This window comes from Cavia porcellus, unplaced genomic scaffold (genome assembly GCF_034190915.1).
Source record: "Cavia porcellus strain 051 isolate PalLab524CR breed Dunkin Hartley unplaced genomic scaffold, mCavPor4.1 scaffold_27, whole genome shotgun sequence".
NCBI lineage: Eukaryota > Metazoa > Chordata > Mammalia > Rodentia > Caviidae > Cavia > Cavia porcellus.
Window position 1 is genome coordinate 49,741,099 of NW_026947510.1, and position 21,643 is coordinate 49,762,741.

Sequence of the window (21,643 nt, forward strand, 5' to 3'; positions counted from 1 at the left end):
TTTTACTGCCAGGAGGTCTGGCCAACCTACCCACTTAGTGGCAATCGTTGGCTCAAGGAAGGAATATTTGACCCCCGCATTCTCAGGAATTTGTATGATTTCTGTCAGGCTGGCGAAAAGTTATTAGAACTTCCTTATATTCAGGTCTTTCTTATTCTGAGAACACGCCCATCTCTCATTAAGTCTTGTGCTCCTGCTCAGATACTTTTAGCTAATTCTACCGTGCTGCAAACTTTTCTGTCCTGCCCTCAGGATTCACTTGACGACATTCCTCCGGTGTTTTCCTGGCCGCCACTTCCCTAACCCCAAAATGGTTCCTCATCGTTATCTCCTGCTGTGCAATCGACTTCCCCTCTGTCTCCCAGGACCCATAACTCTCCCAGTGGCTCTAACCCCTCTGTTAGCACTTTCTTGCAGTCTCCGACTTCTTATTCTCCTGAGAATTCTCTATCCCCTACCACATTTTCACCGCCCGCCCACCATACTAGGTCTTGGTTGCTATGTCCTTCTGGCAGGCTGCGTGATTGTTCCAGCTTGCGCCAGGAACATTCTCCATGTTGTAACCCTCTGCCACATGACAGGGTGCTGCCATCTTGGGACGGAACTCATGGTCAATGGGCGCCCCCTTGTGGCTTCTCTTGTGAACAGCAACAGCCGCCCTGTTGCGATCCACATGACATTTCATTGTACTGCCGACAGTGATTCTCACACTGCAAGGCACACAGTGAAATGCCGTCTGTCTGTGTTTCCTCGTCCCAGGGTGAGTGGCAGCCACTCTGTAGCCGCTCTGCAGATAATTTCTCACACGCATCTACCAGACGGATGGCTGCCCAATGACCCTCTACTCCTCATTCTTCTCCTCAAGCTCTGCTGCCACTTCGGGAGCAAGCTGGCCCCAAGGGACTTGTTAATATACATGTGCTATTTTCCCTTTCTGATCTGTCTCAGATTACCCATAAATTAGGTAGCTTCTCTGTTGACCCACAGAATTATATCAGGCAATTTGAATTTATTACTAATTGTATGATTTACATTTTAAGGATGTTTATGTGATTCTAAATACCACTCTCAGCTCACAAGAACAGAATCAGCTGTGGCAAGCAGCATGAGAAGAAGCTGACCGCAGGCATAAGGCAAACACTGCTGATAATGACCCTGGGCCTGTAGCTGTGCCAGAACAAGATCCTAACTGGAACTATCAGAATGGACAAGGTTCAACAAAATTACATAAGATGATTAAATGTCTGCTTGCGGGCCTTAACAATATTGCTCACAAGCACACTAACTACAACAAACTTTTACAACAGGTCCAGGAGGGTCAAAACCCATCTATGTTCCTAAATTGGCTTTCTAATCCTCGCACACTAAGAGCAGTTCCAGCTTCATGTGCTGCGTAGGGCCACCTCCCAGCCCCTCCCCCATGTGCTGTCCCAGCCCTTCCTCTCCCATACACCGTTGTCACCGCCACTTACACGTTTCCAGGGGCAGTCCCAGCCCACCCCTGCGTGCTACATCCTGATGCTCGCCCCACCTCCACCCTGGGTGTGCTCTGCCGGTACGCTGCAAAACAGCAGCTCAGCGGCTCTGCTCAGGCATGCTTTTTTTTTTACAATTCAGCTCCACTCAAAAGATGATATTTTTTATTACAATTCTCAAACCATTTAATCAAGGTTATTGGCCACCTGATAATTTTACCAGCCTTGTTTATCAATCAAAGCCTTCTCCAATCTCCTGTTTAACAACTAAGGTTATAAATTCCTTTTTTGCTGGAAATCACTAGCTCTGTTCCAAGACAAGGGTTTTGTTAAAATTTTATCTGTCTTGGTTCATACTACTGCAAATAACAGGTTTAAAAAAAGTAAATGTGTTCAAAATTTGACAGTATTAGATCAGTTTTCATAGATTTATTCATGATTGGTAAACCTTTACTGCAAAATGTTTTCATTAAGATTTTACTCCAAAAGGGGGAGGGCAGACTAAAGCCTTTTTTTTTAATTCCACGTGGCACTCTATAAAAAAAAGCAGTGTGCCATCCAGATAAAGCCTACTCTCTGATCTCAAATGCCAATATTAAACATCTACATACTTACTTAATTCTACTGTAGTCCAAATCCCAAACAAAAGGCAAAACTTGACCTTCAAACCTTAGCGAGATCTTAATATGGTTTTTCATATTTTTAACACTTTGGACAGTTGGAGTTCTGAGACAGGTAAACCTACACAAGGTAGAACTGCCTGGAGCCTCCCCCCACATGGACCACACTCAAATGCAGCAGAAGACATTGGGCAAGAGAGTGCCCCATCCTGGCATTCTTTGAGACCTTACTCCAGGGCTACTGGACTGTCCTAGAGTGGGTAAGCCATCCTAACTTCTAGCCCTCACAGGAAATGTCGACACTGCCAGATTCGTCACCAACAGAAAATTGCTGCCAAAGACTGAGGGGGCTCAGGGCCAGCAGCCCCCTTTGTGGGTGTCTGTCTCGGAGTCCAAGTTCCACTAAAACTCTCAGGTAAGACATTCTCTATACTTGTGGACATAGAGGCCATATATACAGAATTCTTCCTGAGTTTTCAGGCTGCTATATTAAGTCCTCAGTCTCTATGATGGGGTATTGATGGTCAATCTATGCCATTTATAAACAGGGCCTATTTCATGCAGGTCCCAGTCCTAAATCTTAAAATGCTTTCACTCCCTTGTGTTTATGCAGGCTCACTTAGACACACTGAGGCCTCGGCAGCTTCCACCTGTTGTTGCTGGTGGACCTCTCCTCAGTGATATAAGATCACCCCCTTCCTTTCTTATTCACCAATTTGTCAGACAACCCTGGTCAAGACTGACAGATACATTTTGTCTTCTCACTTTGTTTATACTTTTTCAGGAGACATAAAAGCCTTTCCCACAACCAGGTAAACTGCTGATACAACCAGGTTACATTGACCCATGCCTAAATCAAAGTTGCTAGACTGCCATCCTGGTTTCACATCACTCAGGCTAAGACGTGCCCTTCCAGCCCTAAATCTGATCATTCTGAGCGGTCATCTCATCTTCTGTTGCCCACCCGTCTCTGTTTCACGAAGGCCTCATAGCCACAGTTAACAGGCTAAGTCATGTTTTGTTATCCACTTTGGTTCCTAATTCCTTACATTCTATTAGTGATCATTTTTACAGCAGGACTCTTTAACAGTATTGCCTACAGACTACAACATCATGCATACCAGAGACAAGCCTTACCGACCTATCTCTTAACTTTTATGCTTTCAGATGGGGGAGTAATCACCTCTCATAATTTCACTCCTCCTAACCCCATGTTTAATTTTCAGAATTCTGCCTTACCGTGGAAATGTTCCTACCTCAACATCGTCTTGATATAATGACATGTTTAAATCAAAGGCACCTTTCCTTCTGCCTCACCTGGGTCCTTAAATATGACAGTGCCATGTCTCCTCATAACATCTTGTCTCTTTGTTTTTCCAGTCTAACATACGTGCATTCACCAGTGAAGTCCTGGCTGAAACACCTGGCACTAGCTTCTACCTGGACATCAACCATCATCCCGTCGACTTCCCTAGGCTCCAGTACAGTGCCCTCTGCCAGCAGGCAGTAGTTAAAGAGAGAAATCTTTGCCCCTTTTCATAATAATAATCATAAGACAGGATATGAAAGGCTTTTGGCCCAGGCCGGACACTGTAACTGGAACCAGGAAGCCCTTATCTCCCCCACCCCTAGGAATTTACCTGTGATGCCATCTTCCCCGCCCTTGGGGATTTACCTATGGTGTGAAACCTAGGACCAATGGGCTACCCATGCATCCCTGATGCCCCCTTAGGTTTCACCCCAAACCAAGGCTACTTACATACTCCCCACACCACATGTCTGCTGGAGAAATCACCGGACTCCAGTGGCAGAGAGTGCCGTTCATCTCTCTCTGTGTTCTCAGAATAAAGGCCTCTTTTTGTTTTATACTTCTCATCTTTTGGAAATACTTTTCATCTTTTGGAAATAATCCTATCAGTGACCATTCTGTCCGGGGTGTTATGGATTAAAAACTGGAGGTCAACGTAACACCAGTTGGATTACATCAGCATGGCGCTGAACATAGATGCTTTACCTGAGAAAAGTTGCCAGCATAAATAGAGAAGTGGAGAAGGAGAAGCTAGGTGTTGATGTGTTGGTGCATTGAGGTGTTGAGGCATTGTGGGTTCTCTTAGCATAGCTGTTTGAGCCGTTGGTTCTGTTGGAGAAGCTCTGGTCCTCACATAGAGCATTGCTTCCTGGCTCCGAAGGGGAAGACATGTGGTGCTTAGTCTCCAGGTGAACTCCTCACGCTGCTTCCTGGCATGTACTCAACTGTGCTTATCGCTGAAGGAGCTCAGGGCTTCTGTGTCACTGAGGATGGCTGTGGTGATTTTCAGGACAGCCCTGGTCTTTGTTGTGAGTGTGAATTCTCAGCTCCAGCATACTTCCTTCACCTGCTGGCAAGGACTCTCTAGTTTCCACTGCTGACCTTTGGGCCTTCCCAGCACGGATCCATAAAAGAGACTGGCTTGAGGCTTTCTTGTGGGCTCTAGACCTCCAGTTGGACTTGTGTGAGGCACTGTCATGGGCTCTAGGTCTTCATCTGGACTCATGTAGGACACTGCTGTGGGATCCAGACCCTTGGCTAAATATTCTATGTCTTTAGTGTTGTGGACAGATTTCCTGCATTTTCTTGTGTCAACTCTGGGTGACCATCATAAAACAATATTATAAACTCCATGTCCTGATTCTAATGATTCTCTTCACAACCCCTGACTACAACATGGAGTAAAGTACAACCTCGGTGTTGTTTTAATCAGCATTTCTCTAATAGCCAATGGCGTTGAATATTTTTCATGTGTTTATTAGTCATTTGTACTTCTTCTGAGAAGTATCTATTTCAGTTGCTTATGTTTTGATTGGTCCTTTTATTTGGAGTGGGTCTGATTTTTTAATTCTTTATATTTTCTAGGTATTAGTTTTCTGTATGAAAAATAGTTGGCAAAAATAAGACTTTCCCTTTCACTCTGATGATTACTTCTTTTGCTGTTAAATTAGACCTTTTAATTTAATATGATGCTATTCATTAATTCTCAGTATAATTTCCTTTGAAAGTGGATTTTTGTTCAGAAAGTCTTTGCCTAAAACTTTGGCTTTAAGAGTTTTACCTATGTTGGAGATTTAGCTCAGTGATGTAAATGCCTGGCCAGCAAGCACGAGGTAGGGAGTTCAATTGCTGGCACAAAAATAAATCAATGAATAAGAAAAGAAAAGAGTCTTGCCTATTTTATCTTTTAGAAGGTCAAATGTTTCTGTTTTAACATTTTAGTTCTCTGATCCATTTTGATTTTAGTTTGATATGGCCCAAGATACTGTTCTAGCTTCATTGTTCTAGATGTGGATAACCAGTTTTCCCAGCACCATTAATTCAAGAGGTTACCTACTGTATGTTTTTGGTCCCTTAGTCAAAAATCAATAGTTGAATGTTCTTGGGATTGTTTCTGTAACCACTATTAGATTCTATTGATCCTCATGCCTGAATTTGTGCCCGTACCATGCTGTTTTTATCACAGATGCTTTGTAATATAATGTCAAGTCTGGAATTATGATGCCTCCTGCTTTGTCCCTGTTACATTCAACTGTTCTTGTGATTCTAGGCTTCTGATTCTGTGTAAATTTTGGAATTGTCTTTTCAAGTTACGCGAAGAATACTTTTGGTGTTTTGATTAGGGCCACATTAAATCATTTTGATTATACTGGTTCTATCAAAACAATTCCATTTCCTGATGTCCCTTTCAATTTTCAGCACACTATAGTTTTGTTGTAGAGATTTTTCACTTCTTTAGTTACTTTCTAAATAATTTTTGTTGGTACTATTGTGTATACCCCCCCCCAAATTGTTTCTCTGTAGGTTCTTTATTGTTTACAGGAGTGTTATTGATTTTTGCTCATTTAGGTTATATCTTGCCACATTTCTAAATTTGGTTATTAGTTCTAAGGAGTGTTCTGGTGGAATTTTGGGGTTTTCTATGTTGGGATCTGTCATCTGCATGTTATCATTTTATTGCTAACTGCGTACAATTGAGCATTCAAGGTATACATTTTCCTCTTAGGACAGCTTCATTATGTACCATATGTTCTGATATGTTATATTGTTTACTTCTAGAAACTGTCTTATTTCTTTCTTGATTTTTTCTGTAATCCATTTTTGATTTAGGATTTTATTAGTTTCCATGAATTTGTATAATTTCTGTTTTCTTTTGATTTCTAGTTTCATTGCTGTGATCTGATAATATGCACTGTATAATTTCAGTTCTTTCCATTTATTTAAGATTGTTTTATTGGCTAGTGTAGAGTCTATTTTGGAGAAAGTTTCTCATGTGCTTGAGAACAATGTGATCTGTTGGGTGGAATTGCTCTTTAGATATCTAGTAAGTCCTTTTGCTGAAAGATTTTATTTACTTCCTCTGTTGATTTTTTTTGTTTAATCTATCTTCTTATGATATTGAGGTTCCTGCCTATAATTGTATTTACTTTTCCCCTATTTTTAGGGTCACAAGTAAGTACTAATTAGGACAAATAATATTTTTTTCAAACAATTCCAAAAGTTTTACATCATGAAAGCTGGTAATCTCATGACAACCAACATATTGAAGCTATCTTCAACCTAAGAAAGGTAAACTTAGGAAAGTAAAACTTGAAAAATAAAAAAAAGGTTTACTTTTATTAGTTTGTCCTTACAATATCCAAGGAATAGGAACATGTGATGGATGACTATATCAGTTAGATTTTAGATGTGGTTTCGGTGTGTTGCCTAGTGGTTGGAGTCTTGGTTCCTAGTGTGACAATATTGACAGATGTTCTGAACCTTTAAGAGGTTCACAGATTACTAAGTGTCCTGCTCTTGGAAAGGATTAAAGTAGCATCATGGAACTCTGCATTAGTGCTCACAAGAGGGTGCTGCAGTTAGAGTGTACCTGCCTAGCCAGGTATGGTGGTGCACACCCGTAATCGCACAATCCGAGAGACTGAAGCAGGAGGATTGAAAATTCAAACCCAGTTTGGGAAACTTGGGGACTTAGTGAGGCCAGTCTCAAATTTGAACAACAACAACAATTACAGCAACACATTAAGGATGTAACTTGGTGCAAAGATCCTGGGTTCCTGACCTCTGAATTACTCTGGTTTCTTATCATGAAATGTGATCTCGCCCTCTCATACACCCACGCCATAGTGATGCCATCTGCCATGAAGCCCTCACAAGATGCTGAAGCAATCAGGCTCCCAGATTTTCAGTCTCCAAATCATGTCTCTCAGTCTCCAAAACTTGTTGCATTTAGAAAGTTAGCCTGGTTTAGGTATTTTGTTATAGTAATAGGAAATGTTCTAATGGAATATCTCCATAGATAATTCATGGCAGCACTTTTATAAACATAGATAATCAAGTGATAGTCATTTATTTGGCCTGAATGTGTATTTGTTTTTCCTCCCAGATTTACTTACATCTACTTGACCACTTACAATCATTTATATTTATGATTAATATGTTATTTTGCAATATATACAATTATAAAATGATTAAATCCATTAATATATTTACACTTCACATGATTCTCTTGTGATTTTTGTGATGAGACCATTTAAGATTTATTCTCTGTAATTTTCAAGTACACAATATATTATTATTTTGTCACCGTGTTGTTCAGTAGGTCTCTGGAACTTTTGCATCCTGCTTAACTGAAGCCTTGTGCCTAACATGTTCCTCAGGCCCTGAATCAAGGCTGGCAGCCTAAAGAGATGTCTTTCTATGGTCTGTTGGCCATTTGAGAACTTGGGCAGTGAAATGGTCAATTCATTAGAAAGAAACAGCTTGAAGCAACCCCTCACCCCACCCCATGAGCAGCTGTGAGTATGGCAGGCTGCAGCGGCCCAGGACAGGAACCACCGGTGTTTATTGGGACCAGCACCATGCTGGGACCTGGAGCACCGGGAAACCTAGCAACCCCTCCCCCACCTGGGGAGTGGCTGTGAGTGTGGCAGGAAACAGTGGCCCAGGATGGGAGCCACTGGTGTTTACTGGGACCCACACCATACTGGGACCTTGAGTGCCAGGAAACCAAGCCACCCCTTTCTCCCTTGCCTGTTTTGTTTTATTGAACTTCATATTCATGAAAGCGTGGACAGCTATTTTGAAGAGGAGGAGAGACTCTGCAACAGGTGTTTGTGACTTCCCTGTTGTCTGGTTTTGAAGACCTAAAACACCTTCCTCATTCTGTTTGGATCAGTTTTATACTATATTGTTTTGTATAAATTCTCTGTATACAAAGACATGGACAACTATTTGGAAGAAAACAAGACACAATATGATAGACAGTGAAGATCTCAGGTAGTCTAGCCTTGAAATTTATATCTCTTACATTGCTTTCTTATGTCCTATTTTGTTCTGTTTTGTTGTGTTTAATTTTACCCCCTTTAAAATAAAAATAAAAATAAGTGGAAAAAAATAAAATGTTGCTCAAAGTCATTTTGTTACTACAAATTTATAACATTCTCAGATGTTAAATAATAACGTCTCCTGTACTTAGACTTGCAGAAAGTTCCAAGAATAGTAGGAGTTTACCCCTACAAGAATTTTATCCCTGATTGCTATCTGAAAATTTGGATCTCTCTTCAAAGCTCACTGGCAATTAACTAAACACACTTATCAGCATAACAGTGTTTACTCTTTCATGATTTCTTTCACTATTTCCTGCCAAAATCATAGTGCATGAATGCATGTATGGGTTGGGGCTTAAATATTTATTTATTTGGGATTATTAAGCAAAAGGTATAGTTTTGCATTTTTCATTATAATTCACTTAGTTTCTCCATCTGTAGATGGCTTTGTTTCTCTAAAGTATTACTCAATAATTACTCAAATGTTAATGGGAAAATTATCACAGTTTCTGTAGGGTATTTACAAACAGAATACTACAGGTACCTTGCAGATGGCACTAGTAAAGTGGCGAATTTCAAGCACTATAAGGTGAAGCCTTTGCAATTTAAGACTTCTTTGTTTTCTTCTATAAATCAAGCAAGCTAGATTCTTTTTTTATTGTAGTGTGACTCATGCATACAAAAAGGGAACAAATCACAAATACATAACTTGGAAATTTTCATGAAGTGAACATATCTGGCAAATCACTACCCCAATTAAAAAGTCTGGGCATTATTCATGATCCCCATTTTAATCTCGTGGCCAAGCTAGTCATTCTGACTTCAACCTGCAATCTAAGACTTCTGAAACTTAGAACTCCACCTTATAACTTGCATTGTTGAAATTTAGGAAAACAAATCCTCCAAATACACATCCTGTATAATCCCTGAATGCTTTTAGCTGTGTATAGATATTTAGGTAGTTGAGAATATACACCAGCAGAGTTGAGTGTGTCTCCTCCTACTTAGGCCATTCTAGAAATATTGGCAGCCCTCAACAGGGGCTAGCTGAGGTGTTGTCTGGAATGCTCTGTTGCAATGTAGTCAACAAGGAGTCCACTATGAATCTCAACCCTTAGCATTTACTTCTGTCTGTCTTGCAAGGACGAAACATCATACACTTTATGAGAGTATGCTTCACAACAATAAGCAACAGTCAAGCATACTATATTTTTGACCACTATGGAAGACATAATTATGTAAAGAGCTAAGAGGAGACATTTTATTGATGAAGCCCCAATGAGTGAAAGGTATGTAGATGAAATTTCCCTGAAACTCCTCCAGCACAAGGGAAACCACTTGAACTGAAACATGTTTTGGATCTAGAGAAGAAAAATAATTGGAAACACCTGGCCCTTACATACCACTTGCTTCATGTTTTTCTTTTACAAATCTTGGAGGGGGAAGAGGGTAAGAGGGCAGTCTATTAGGGTTGAGATCTCTTATTGACCATCACCAGAGCCCTTTTGGTTGTATGTTTATACTCCCAATGTGAACGTGATAATCACACAAATGGAGACAGCTGGAAGAAATTGTAAACCATGAAATAAGTTAACTTTTATTGTACATTCTTATATTCCCTCCTAGTCTCTTTGAAACATCATGACTACTTAGTTTCTATAGTAACCATGAAAAAGACAGAACAGCCTCCACAATTTAGCCAACATGTGACTCAAAAATAATACTTAATGGTACAAGATGGCACAAAGTGAGACTAGCAGTTTCTGAAAATGTGTGTGTCTACTCCTGAAGGTCTGCAGAATGAATAAATAATGTGATATGTGTAGTCTAGCAACTAAAAAACATTTATTCTGCATTATCACCCTGGGGTTATGTCAATCTTTTCTGCTCTAATCCAAAAAGTATTTGAGAAATTATCTTGTTCAGCAATGGATATCTTCTCAGATGCTTAGACTGGAATGTTACTTCTTTGCTATCTTGGAAATACTAATCAGATTTTATCAGAGATTTTTAAGTCATGTTTTGTTTATTTTCATTTTTTGTTTTTTGGTGGTATTGGGAATTGAACTTAGGGTCTTCATATTGAGTTATAGCCCCAGTCTTTTTCAATTTATTATTTTGACAAAGGGTCTCACTAAGTTGCACAGGTTGGGTTTAAATTTGTGATCCTCCTACTTCAGCTTTCTAGACTGCTGGGATTATAGGCATAGTGCTACCATGACACAGCTTCTGTCACATCATTTAATTAAAACATTTTTGTCCGTTTGACACTTCCTATCTGCAGGATTTTTTACATAATATTATATATCCGAAGTTGAGACTAATTTGACTGGATTTGAGATAAGTATGTCTAAAAACTTCCAACTAATTATATCATGTTAGTCTCACCAATTTCTCCCTGCTTTAGAAAGCTGAGTTAGCCTATACTTCAAGGAAATAGCTTCTATGCAGAAAATCAGTTTGAACACAAGATTTATAACTCCAATCTTGCATTTGCAGAACATGCACCCATAGAAACAACACAGATGGCAGTTGGGCAGGGAATAAGAGACTGAAATCTCATGATATGTAGCATGTAAATAAAACTTGTCTGGCTGTTGACTAATCATCTCAACTACTTAAAAAACAAACACTTCAAGTTTCCCACTAAGTCTATCAAATTCTTTAAGGAATAGTCATCATAAAGTCACAAAAATTTATCTTTTCCAAAAGAAAAATTTTCCTGCTTGCTGCTGAATACCTCTTCTGCATAATGAAGGCTGGCTGTTCTAGACTTGTATCTTAGTAAGAAAGGTTTTGTCCACAGTAATGGTGATGACAACAGCAACAACAAATTAAGTGATTATGCATGATGAAATGTCACTCAGGAGATTGGAGGAGCAAAGATGGTGGATAGATAACAACTGGCTACAGAGGCTCCCTGAGATAGTCAACTTAGAATTCAACATAATGTAGAGTGGGTAGTTGTTGGGCGCAGGCGCTCAACATACCATACCCTACCCGGGACTAAGGACCACGCCAGTTTCCGCAATGTGCTATGTCCCTCTCCAAATTAGCCACCCCGTGCTCACTTCGTATTCGTCCCGTGCTGATTCTGTGGCAACCCTTGATTGACCACAGCTGGGTATATTGGCCAGAGCCCGCGTCTCATTCCAGCCCTTCCTCCTCGTGGCAGCCCTTGTGGCAGCCTGATTGGCCACAGTCAGATATATAAGCCAGAACCCGCAACAATAAAGCGGCAGTTTCCTGTTACCCACAAGAGCATCCTCTGTCTCATTGTGGGGGCTGCACCGGTCAGGGAGTCCCAAACAGAGGGAGATGAATTCTCTTGTCCCAAGAAGAAATTAAGGTGACTTGGCGACCATCCGAGGTCCTGCTGCAACTTGAGGTCCCACCATGACTTGCCGAGGTCCCACCATGACTTGCCGAGGTCCCACCATTACTTGCCGAGCCGTCTGAGGTCCCACCACTTCGACTCACTGGAGGCACAGTTACATTGAGTTCGGGGACTGGCGAACCGAATGCAGAGCTGAGTTGGCAGGGTACTTACATTGACCTGTGGTAAGTGATGGGAGTGGAACCATTCCATAAATAGGGGGCCTCTGGTGGATGACATTCTGGGACTGGGCAGGACTGAAAAGTACAAGAGGCAGCAGTGACTTCAGTCAGTTGTTCCCTTCCCAAATGGGATTGGTGGAGTGAGCCTGGGTCACATGACCTGGTTGAGACCCAGTAGGTTACCCAAAATCAAGTCCCTATAGTGGTGGTGCACACTAACCCAGTGAAGCCTCAGAAGTTGGACTGATCCAGAGGGGAGGCAGCACAAATTAATACAGTGCAGGCCACAGCAGCTTGACTGATCCGGAGGGAAGGGGCCAGCATACGCTGTCCCTGTCTGCAACTCACTAGCACACAACAGTGGGAAGGGTCATCTAGCCAGCGCACTTCAGAAGAATTGTAACCAACAAAGAAAGAAACTGGGGCCTCCTGGAAGAAGCAAAAAAGATGGAAAGAGGAAGCAACAACAACCCAACCCTGAGAACATTGACCCAAGATAGGTAAATACAAAGGAGAATGAGAACAGCAAACATGCAATATCAGACACGGCACCAGTGCACATAAAGATATATATTTGGGACCTCATAGGAGTCCAAAAGTGAAATATTTAGCCAAATAAAGCAAGATATAAGAAGATTAATAAAAAAGATACTAAGCACCCTTCAAGCAGTCACAGATGGAAGAAGGGAGGAACTCAAACAAAGGAGAGAATGATTTGGTGACGAATATAAAAAAATATAGAATACATGAAGCAGATTCAAAGAGATCACCAGAAAACTTAAAACTCTATGGAAAGATGGTAAATCAGCTTGAAAGAAACTAAGGATAGATTATCCAAACTGGAGGACAATTTTGCAATGTGGGAGTATGAAAGGGAAAACTTTGTAAAAAAAAAAAAACAAGGAAATAAGCAGTAACAATAGAAAAGCTAGAAGACAACAAAAGGATCTATAACTTGAGAATAAAAAATGTGAATGAAGAAACAAAGGAACTACAAAGGTTTATTTTGTTTGATGTGTTTATAGGAATATGTTTTGTTTTGCCTTGTTTTGTTTTGTTTCTCCAATACAGAAAGGAAATACATGATAAGAATTGTAGATAATTATAGATTCTACACATGATAGGCATGTGTAGAATCTATAAACAGTTTATGAGAACAGATCTTATGACACATGATGAAATGAACAGATACTCTGAAGAAAAAGAGACACTAAAATACCCAGTGCTGATCCTGGAGGGTCATAATGTGAAACCCAGCAATAGTATTATTCTTTGTTCAGAGTGATATTAGCCTATTTTTGTTTATTCAATCTCAACATAATTGAAGATATGGATAACTGCATGTATGTTTAAGTGTATAGGATTGATAACCATATTTCTAAGTTTTTGTTGGATAGTTGAACAGAACTGGTTGCAGTCTCGCTGTTTGAATTCCACTTTACATTATCCATTTTTGTATCTTGAACAACCATTTGTAAAACAATATGTAAACATCAACTAGTGATTTCTTACTGTTTATTTTTTTCTCTGAAGGTATGTATTATTTCTACCCATTTTCTGTTTTGTTTAGATAAAACTTTCTTTAAATAAAATTTAAAAAATTAAAAATTAAAAAATAAAAAAAATTAAGTAAAATTTAAAAAATATCACTCAGACTGAAAAATATGCTACAGACTTATAAAACTGAGGTATTGAGTCATTCAATTCAGTTAATTTTAAATTATGACCTGGAAGTACCAGGCCTTATATTTATATGTATATAAATATAGGTCAACTGCGACAGGTAGAAAATTATTTATGAGTTATGTCAACTTTTGCCAAAGTGAAAGGCTTATTTTTTTCTCCTGCTGACTCAATTCTGTAAGATGCGTACTATTTAGGTTGCAATTCAGTGGTGATTTATGCTACAGAGGGCCTTTTGATTCCTAGGCAACTTAATTATTTCGTTAGTCAGTCATGAATAATTTAAAGGAAGATTGTTGTGAAAACAAAACATTGATGAAATTTCAATTCACTGAAGAATTCTGGAAATTAACATATCATTTTGGGGGCTGAGATGAGGAAGATAATTATACATATACAATTGAAAAAATTATTACAAATCATAGATATAAAACACTGATATCAGAAGTGGTAGCAGTTAGATTTTCAAAAATTTCTTTAGCAAGTTTTCACGGTGAAGAATGTTAAATATTGGTCCCTCTTTCTGGACTATTAAATCCTGGTTCCTCATTCATAAAAACTGGGCCCAGGAGAAAGTGTCATGGGACATTCTCATCTAGAGGGGTGTTGGGAGGACTAGGAGGAGATCCCATGGATAGAGAGTGCAGTGTGGACCACTCAGGAGGATGAAGGTGTGAGCGAATGGCTTTATTCGTAGACCGATTCATCACCAGAACTTCATTAGCAGGGCCTCCTATATACAGTATAAGAAGTTTTAGTGGTTATGAATTTAATACCCTGTGTTAACAAGGTTGCATATTCTCTCTAGATTTCTAAGCAATCGAATACTCTTGACGTCAGGGCTGGTGATATATAACCAGAACCAGCCTTTTGATTCTTTATCCCAGAATCCCCAGTGCTTCCCAGTGAGTCTGCCAGTTCATGGCAGGTGACAGTCACATAGGAAAATTACCTGGCTTTTCCAGTGTTCTCTAACTTGTGGAAAGTTCTATTTCTGCAGCGTTGTGTGGTATCACCCACACGTACTGCCCATTAGTCACACAATAGAACTCCTACACAGTCTTAGCAAAACATTAAGCAAAGAAAGCATTTTGAGAGCCATGACTCCGAATACATTGCCTGTTTTTAATCAGTTGCTGCATAGAAATGTGATTAGCAAAGCAAAGACCTCAGAGGTTGAACTTTGATTTGCTTGCGTTTCTTACAATAATTGGCATTCTGTCAAATTAGCAATTTTGGAAGTGAGACCGGATTCTTGTTTGCATTATGGAACAGACTTGAGATTCTCAGAGTAGCCAAGTCCTTTTGTGATGAAAATATTTCTAGTTCCACTTTTTAAGGCTTTGTTTTTTCTTTCCCTGTCAGACAAGCTGGAGGAGGGACAATCAAACAAAGACTATCTTTAAACTTGGCACAGTAGTGGGGAGACTGTTGGCACTAGGCTGAGATCTAAACTCTGCCTTGTACTACTGACTCTAGGTAAGTTACTTAATCTCCCTGAGCTAAAGTTTCTTCACCCATAAACTGGAGATAAGTTCAGCCCTGACTTGCACACAAGCTCAAATAAGATAATGTAAAAGCCATGAAATGCTATACAAACGTCTAGCATTACAAGTCAGGAGGAATGCTTATGAATACCAATAAGAACTGAAGCCACCGTGGCCTTGTCTCTGAACAAACACGGCAGACTCAGACTCAGGAGCTGACTGCAGTAGATAAGTCTCTGATGGAAAGCTAAAATAAATACACCGCGTTTTGTTCCTGGTGAAGGCTTTGGAAATATTTTGAGGGTACAATACTGGTCGGGCCTAATGTTTCCACGAGATGGGGGTAGAAGTTCTGAGAGGACAGAAGTAAGGGCGCGAAGGAGGCCTAGAACTTTTCAAGATGGAATGGATTTAAAAAATCAGTGCTACCAACGAGTCTGCCAGAGAGGATCAACAAAAGGCCTGCAACTATGGTAGTTAAGCAAAATAATAACCGAGGAGGCTCAAAAAGGCTAAAATCTTGACCAAAATGATGTTATTTAATATCCAACGAGATGATTCAGAACATTCATTTTTCTCCAAAACAAACAAACAAACAAACAAACAAACAAACTCTTATTCTGTTTGTAAAAACATGGCCCGTTTCCCAATCATACGCAGTTTCAGGATGCAGTAGGATTTGTTTATGGTTAACAAGAGCGAAGAGTAATTGGATTGCAGAAGTGCTATGCTAATGCTTTGCAGGTTTCAGGTGCCACCGTTTGTACTTCAGCTACACTCGACTGAAGGTGATGGCACCTGGCGGGAGTGGGTCCCCATACAGGTGGAACTGTCTGGAAACTGGAATTTGATCAGTGAGAGCCAAGGCTAGATTCTCCAGATCCAGATCCAGGCGCTTGCAATTAAAGCGCCTTGGGTAATTTAATTTTGGCTCTGTGGTTAATTACTGGTTGATTTTAGTATCCTGCCTTATTAGCTGCAAAATGAAATGATTGAAATATATCTTTTTACAGTCCCAATGTCCTATGAGAAGCACCAGAAAAGGAAACTTTGAATAGGGAAGTTGTGACCATCACATATTTAGGATGCTGGATATTTAAAGATACGATACTTTGGGAATGAGGAGAATAGGCTTGTAAAACAGCAGGTGTCTTAATCACTTTCTTATCGCTGGGACAAAATATCTGCCATCCACCACTTCTAGGAAGACAGGTTTATTTTGACTCATAGTGACAGCCTATGCTTAGCTGGGTCAAAGGCAGAAGCAGCATGGCAGACAAGCACATGGAAGAGAGCAGCATGGAAAACCTGCTCACTTTATGGTGGTCCGGAAGGAGAGAGAGACAAAGAGACAGAGAGAGACAGAGAGAGACAGAGAGAGACAGAGAGAGACAGAGAGACAGAAACAGAGAGTCAGAGAGAGACAGATGCAGAGACAGAGACAGAAAAACAGAGAGAGAGAGACAAAGAGAGACAGAGAGAGACAGAGAGTCAGAGACAAGAGACAGAGAGGCAGAAAGAGCAGGGAAGGAGATGCACCCCTGCAGGTCTTGCCCCCAGCGACTCACCTCCTTTGATCACCTCCTTCTTAATAGCACATTTCACGATTGTGCCCCGAGGGCCCAATCACCTCCCAAATACATGAAGGGGAGGCATTCTAGATCTAAACCTAACAGTAGGGGGACCTTCAGAGAAGCAGGAGTGATGGTCTGTGACCATCTGGGGAGGCACAAGCTGAAAGCAAGTGGCCAGCTGAGCAAGCCCGCAAGGCTTTTCAGCATCAGCAACTGTAGGATGCAATGAACAATCCCTGTTCTGGAGGTGTTTTAAAGACAGGTTCTGTACATTACTTGTCTTATTATTTTTACCCACATATGAGCTCAGCTGGAGGGATGAGAGAGGACATTAGACTGTGTGAAGAGTAAAATTAAGTCTTCTATGTGCAGAATAGTTAAAGCATGCTGGAGGTATAGCTCAGTGACATGGCGCCTGGCAAGCGTGAGTTCCCTAGTTCAATTCCTGGTTCCCAAATGAAAAAAAAAATGCAGCATAGTGTAAGTTAGAATGGAGGGCAGTAGTTTGAATCTGAGACTAAGGAACATTTCAAAACACTTTTAGTAAAGAGGGAGAAAACACAAAGATCAGTCATAGATATGATGTGGAGAAAGACTGACATCAAGGAATTTGTGACTAAAAGTATGGGCTTGTCATCATCTTTCAGAGGAAGAGTTTGAACACAATTACTTAAGAAACATAATTGCATTTGTTAGGATCATCCTCAATTGCTTAGCTGTTGCTGTCAACATGACAAACATCAGACACATAAAGAAGCAACACAAAGTTAAATAATACAGGCCTTTTAGCAATAGTAGAGTTCTTAACTGTCCCATCATGTTTAAAAAATATATATATATGTATATCTGAAGCTCTTTCAGGAAGATACCTAGAAGCGAATAACTCAGTCAAATGGAATTTCTAGTGTTCTGAGGAATCTCCATACTGATTTCCAAAGTGGTTCTACTAGTTTACACTCCCACCACACCCCTCCAGCATTTGTTATTATTTGATTTCTTGATGATGTCCATTCTGTCTGGCATAAGGTGGAGTCTCAGTGTTATTTTAATTTGCATTTCTCTAACGTCCAGTGATGCTGAGCACGTCTTCGTATATTTATTGGCTGTTTGTACCACTGTGAACTGTCTGTGCATTTAGGCTGCCCATTTTTTGATTTGGTTTAAAAAAATTTTTGGTGATCTAAATTTTTGGAGTTCTGTATACATTCTAGATATTAGTTCTCTATCTGTGAAATAGCTGACCCCACATTTTGCAGGTTGTCTTACTTTGTTGTTTCTTTTATATGCAGATTTTTAAAAATTTTGATATGGTTTCATTTGTTGATTTTCAGCACTACTCTGGAGCAACTAGGGTTCTGTTCCGAAAGTCCTTGCTTATGTCCATGACTTCACAAGTTTTACCTATTTTGTCTTCTATCAAGGTAAGTGTTTTTGTGTTCATATTTAGCTCTAGAAATATGGTTCTGGGTTCAGTCTGCTACATGTGGGGAGTCAGTTTTCCCAGAACTGCTTCTTAAAGAAGCTATCTTTCCTCTAGTGTATGTTTTTGTCCCCTTTGTCAAAGATCAAATAGTAGAATGTGCTTGTGGTTGTTTCTGTACCCTGTGTTCTGTTCCATCCATTGTTCCTCATGTCTATTTTTGTGCCGGACAGTACATGCTGTTTTTATTGTTGTAGCTTTGTAATATAATTTCTAGTCTGTACTTTTGCTATTCTAGGTATCCTCCCAAAGGAATTATATTACATTGACACATGCATACCTGTGTTTATAGTAGCACAATTCATAGCCACTAAATGTTGGAAGCAGACAGATGAATGAATAAAGAAAATGTAGTTTTTGCACACAATGGAGTGCTACTATTAAAGAAAAATTAACTTGAGTCATTTGTAGGAAAATGGATGTCCCTTGAGACCATAGTAAGTGAAACATCAGCACAGAAGCTTAAATAACAGATGCTTTCCCTTATGAGTCCAAAATAAAAAACAAAAAGCAAAATAAAAGATAGATAGGAAGTGTGATAGATCATTTAAGAAGAACACAAAAACTGATAGTCCCCAAAGCCATATAAATACTTAGCAGAAGATCAGTGTGACTATATATCAACAGTCTATGCTCTGTTGATTTTGGAAGATATTTTTGCAAATTATTTGTCTTAATATTGTTCTACAGAGAAAGAAAATTTTCAACCGTCGCTTACTTTTTAAGGTTGAGTCAACTGCGTATTTCTTTTGTAGTATAGATATTTTTATTTTTCTTGGTCCCTGGGGAGCAGGGGGACAAACAGGGAAGGAAGGGCAGGAGCTCAGTCCAAACTGATTTTTCACATTAAAACAAATTCTAGAGTAAGCTAACGACCTCAAGAGTTTTCTTTCATTGAAGAAGGCATCTATGCTTTAAGGGCATTATTTAGCAGGGACTGGAACCAACTATCTTAAAAAACTATTATTTAGTTATTAAGCTCATGTTTTCAGTGAATCATTTAAAAAGTAAGAATATATTTGAAGACACTGTTAAAAACCTTGAAGAAATAATTATCCACCCTAAAGATAAGATGTTTTAAAACAGAGGTTTGGAGAAAAACTTAACCCATGTATAAAATTCCCATAAAATGCTTCCTGTACTTAAATCTGCCGTACTGACATGGTAGCTGGGGGGGGGGGAGTGTAGGAATTAGGCCTGCTTAGTTACCTCTACCCTGATAGGTGAGGTGACAAATGTGGTGACCTTCTTCCTTCTCTTCTACAGTGGTCCCTCAGTATCCCCAGGGGCTTGGTTCTAGCCCCTCGTCCCCCCACAGATAGATGCTTAAGTCCCCTTTATAAAATGGTGTAATATTTGTTTATAGCCTACTGGTACCCTGTTGTAATTAAGGCATCTCCAGATTACTTGTAAATACCTAAGCAATATAAATGCTCTGTGGATGATTGCTGTTCTGTGTAATTCAACGAAAATGCAAAAAAAAAAAAAAAAAATGTCTGCACATTCGGTATAGATACAGTTTTTTCCCTGAATATTTTCAATTCAAACTTGTTCAAATTTGCAGTTTCCTGACCTATAGATACAGAAAGCTGAATGTACTTAAGCAGGGATTGAAGGTCATTTTATATTAAGATAATTTTCACATATGAAACTAGTAAATCAAACTGAAATAGTGATGACTTGAATGGTTCCTAGTACAAATTATAGCTAGTCTAGAGATGAGCTATTATACTTAAAAATAAAAGATCAGAAAGCAAAATAGTATTCTAGGTTAGACCACAATAGAATACTCTGGAAAAAATAGAAAAACAACTCCAATCATACCAATTTTCTTCTTCTCTGCAAACTCAGAATTATCAAGTTAAATTTTGCTAGTACCTGAACAACAAGGAACACTATCTAGAAGGTGCATATGACAATATGGTCCATAAGAAAGAGGAACAATAATGCAGGGTGTTTCTGGCTGACAAAGTGACTTTCTTAGCCACTTGTGAATCTAATGAATCAGGATTCCATGTGGCACGTCACGGTGTAAACATTCTGTGTAATAATTTATGGACCTGGAATATAAATAGATCTCTGGGAACTTTTTCTTCAATGCAGTCAGTGGCTTTGGCATAGGAAGAAGGCAGCTCATCACTTTTCAACATCCAGAGCAGTTTGGTGGCATGAAATAGGCCTTGTAAATATTTTATATACGTCCTGTAACACTGACTAGCTGGAAAATGGAGGTTTTGAATTGTACCCTGAAAGCTAGTTCCTGAAAAAAAATAAAATGCTTTACTGATAAAAAAGCATTTAAAGAAAATTCCCATCTATAAGTTCTTGAAATTTAATTTCAAGATAAGCAGTAGTAGTGGTGTGTAGCTATTTGAATTGTGGTGGATCATGACAATTTCCTGAGTAATTTAAGCTTGAACTATTTAGCACCTAGTTAATTTAATTGGAGTATATACTCTGGCTTCTTGAAATAGCATTTTACATTGTGTGCAGAAATGGATCATTAATGACATATTTCTATAAATAAGGTTATAAGCTTTCATAACTAAAGGGCAATTTAAAACATTTGTTTTGTAATGTTGAGATGTTTTGAAATGAAAGATCTGGCTATGATGTCACCTAATTATTTTATTACTAGGAGTACTAGCTTGGAATTTTTTATTTGGGCTTTAAAGAAACATTTCAGCTCTATGTAAGAAGAGATGTAAATAGTTTCTCATTTGTCTGTTTTTTTTTAAATGGCCGATAGAAGTATAACTCTTGTATAATCTAAATTTTCATACGGCAAGAGAAGAGAAAAATTACTATCCTCAAACACATGATGTAACGTAATTATCCTTATATAAAAGTTCTCAATTTTGCAGCCTTATTTGATAACAAAACATGGACTGAACTCCTTAGCATTTAAAATCTTCCTTCAAGTTATTATTTTCTATTCAGTCTGATAGTAAGAAGACTAAATTTCTTCTATTCCACAGAATAGAAAAGTTTTGTTTAAACATTTCTATAACTTCTAGTTAAATTATTGACTAATATTATAAAATTTATGTAAAAATAATATTAACTAATGCTTTGCCCAGTCATAGAAATACGATATTAGGCATCCCAAATTGCTAAAATTTCTAAAAAATATAAGTCATGAAACACAGGCAAATAGCAATAAAAAACAAATCAGATACTAATCTGAACACATAAAAAACTTCATATCATACCTGATGGGATTTTTTATGAAAAATTACTTTGATCACAAGATTGATTAGTCAGATCTACTGAACTATAATGACCAACTGATCACAATCCCACTTAAGTAAAATTCCACAAATGTAATCTCTTGAAGTAGAGTTTACACTGATGATATTTTTAACATTTCACTCCCACATTAGATTATCTTTGTCCTGCGTTTATTTAT

At 39.0% G+C, this 21,643-nt stretch overlaps 1 pseudogene; it reads left to right on the top strand.

The window, feature by feature from the left end:
* The first annotated feature begins 7,780 nt into the window (after positions 1-7,780).
* On the top strand, positions 7,781-7,887 carry LOC111757046 (small nucleolar RNA SNORA2/SNORA34 family; annotated as a pseudogene).
* Positions 7,888-21,643: the final 13,756 nt, after the last annotated feature.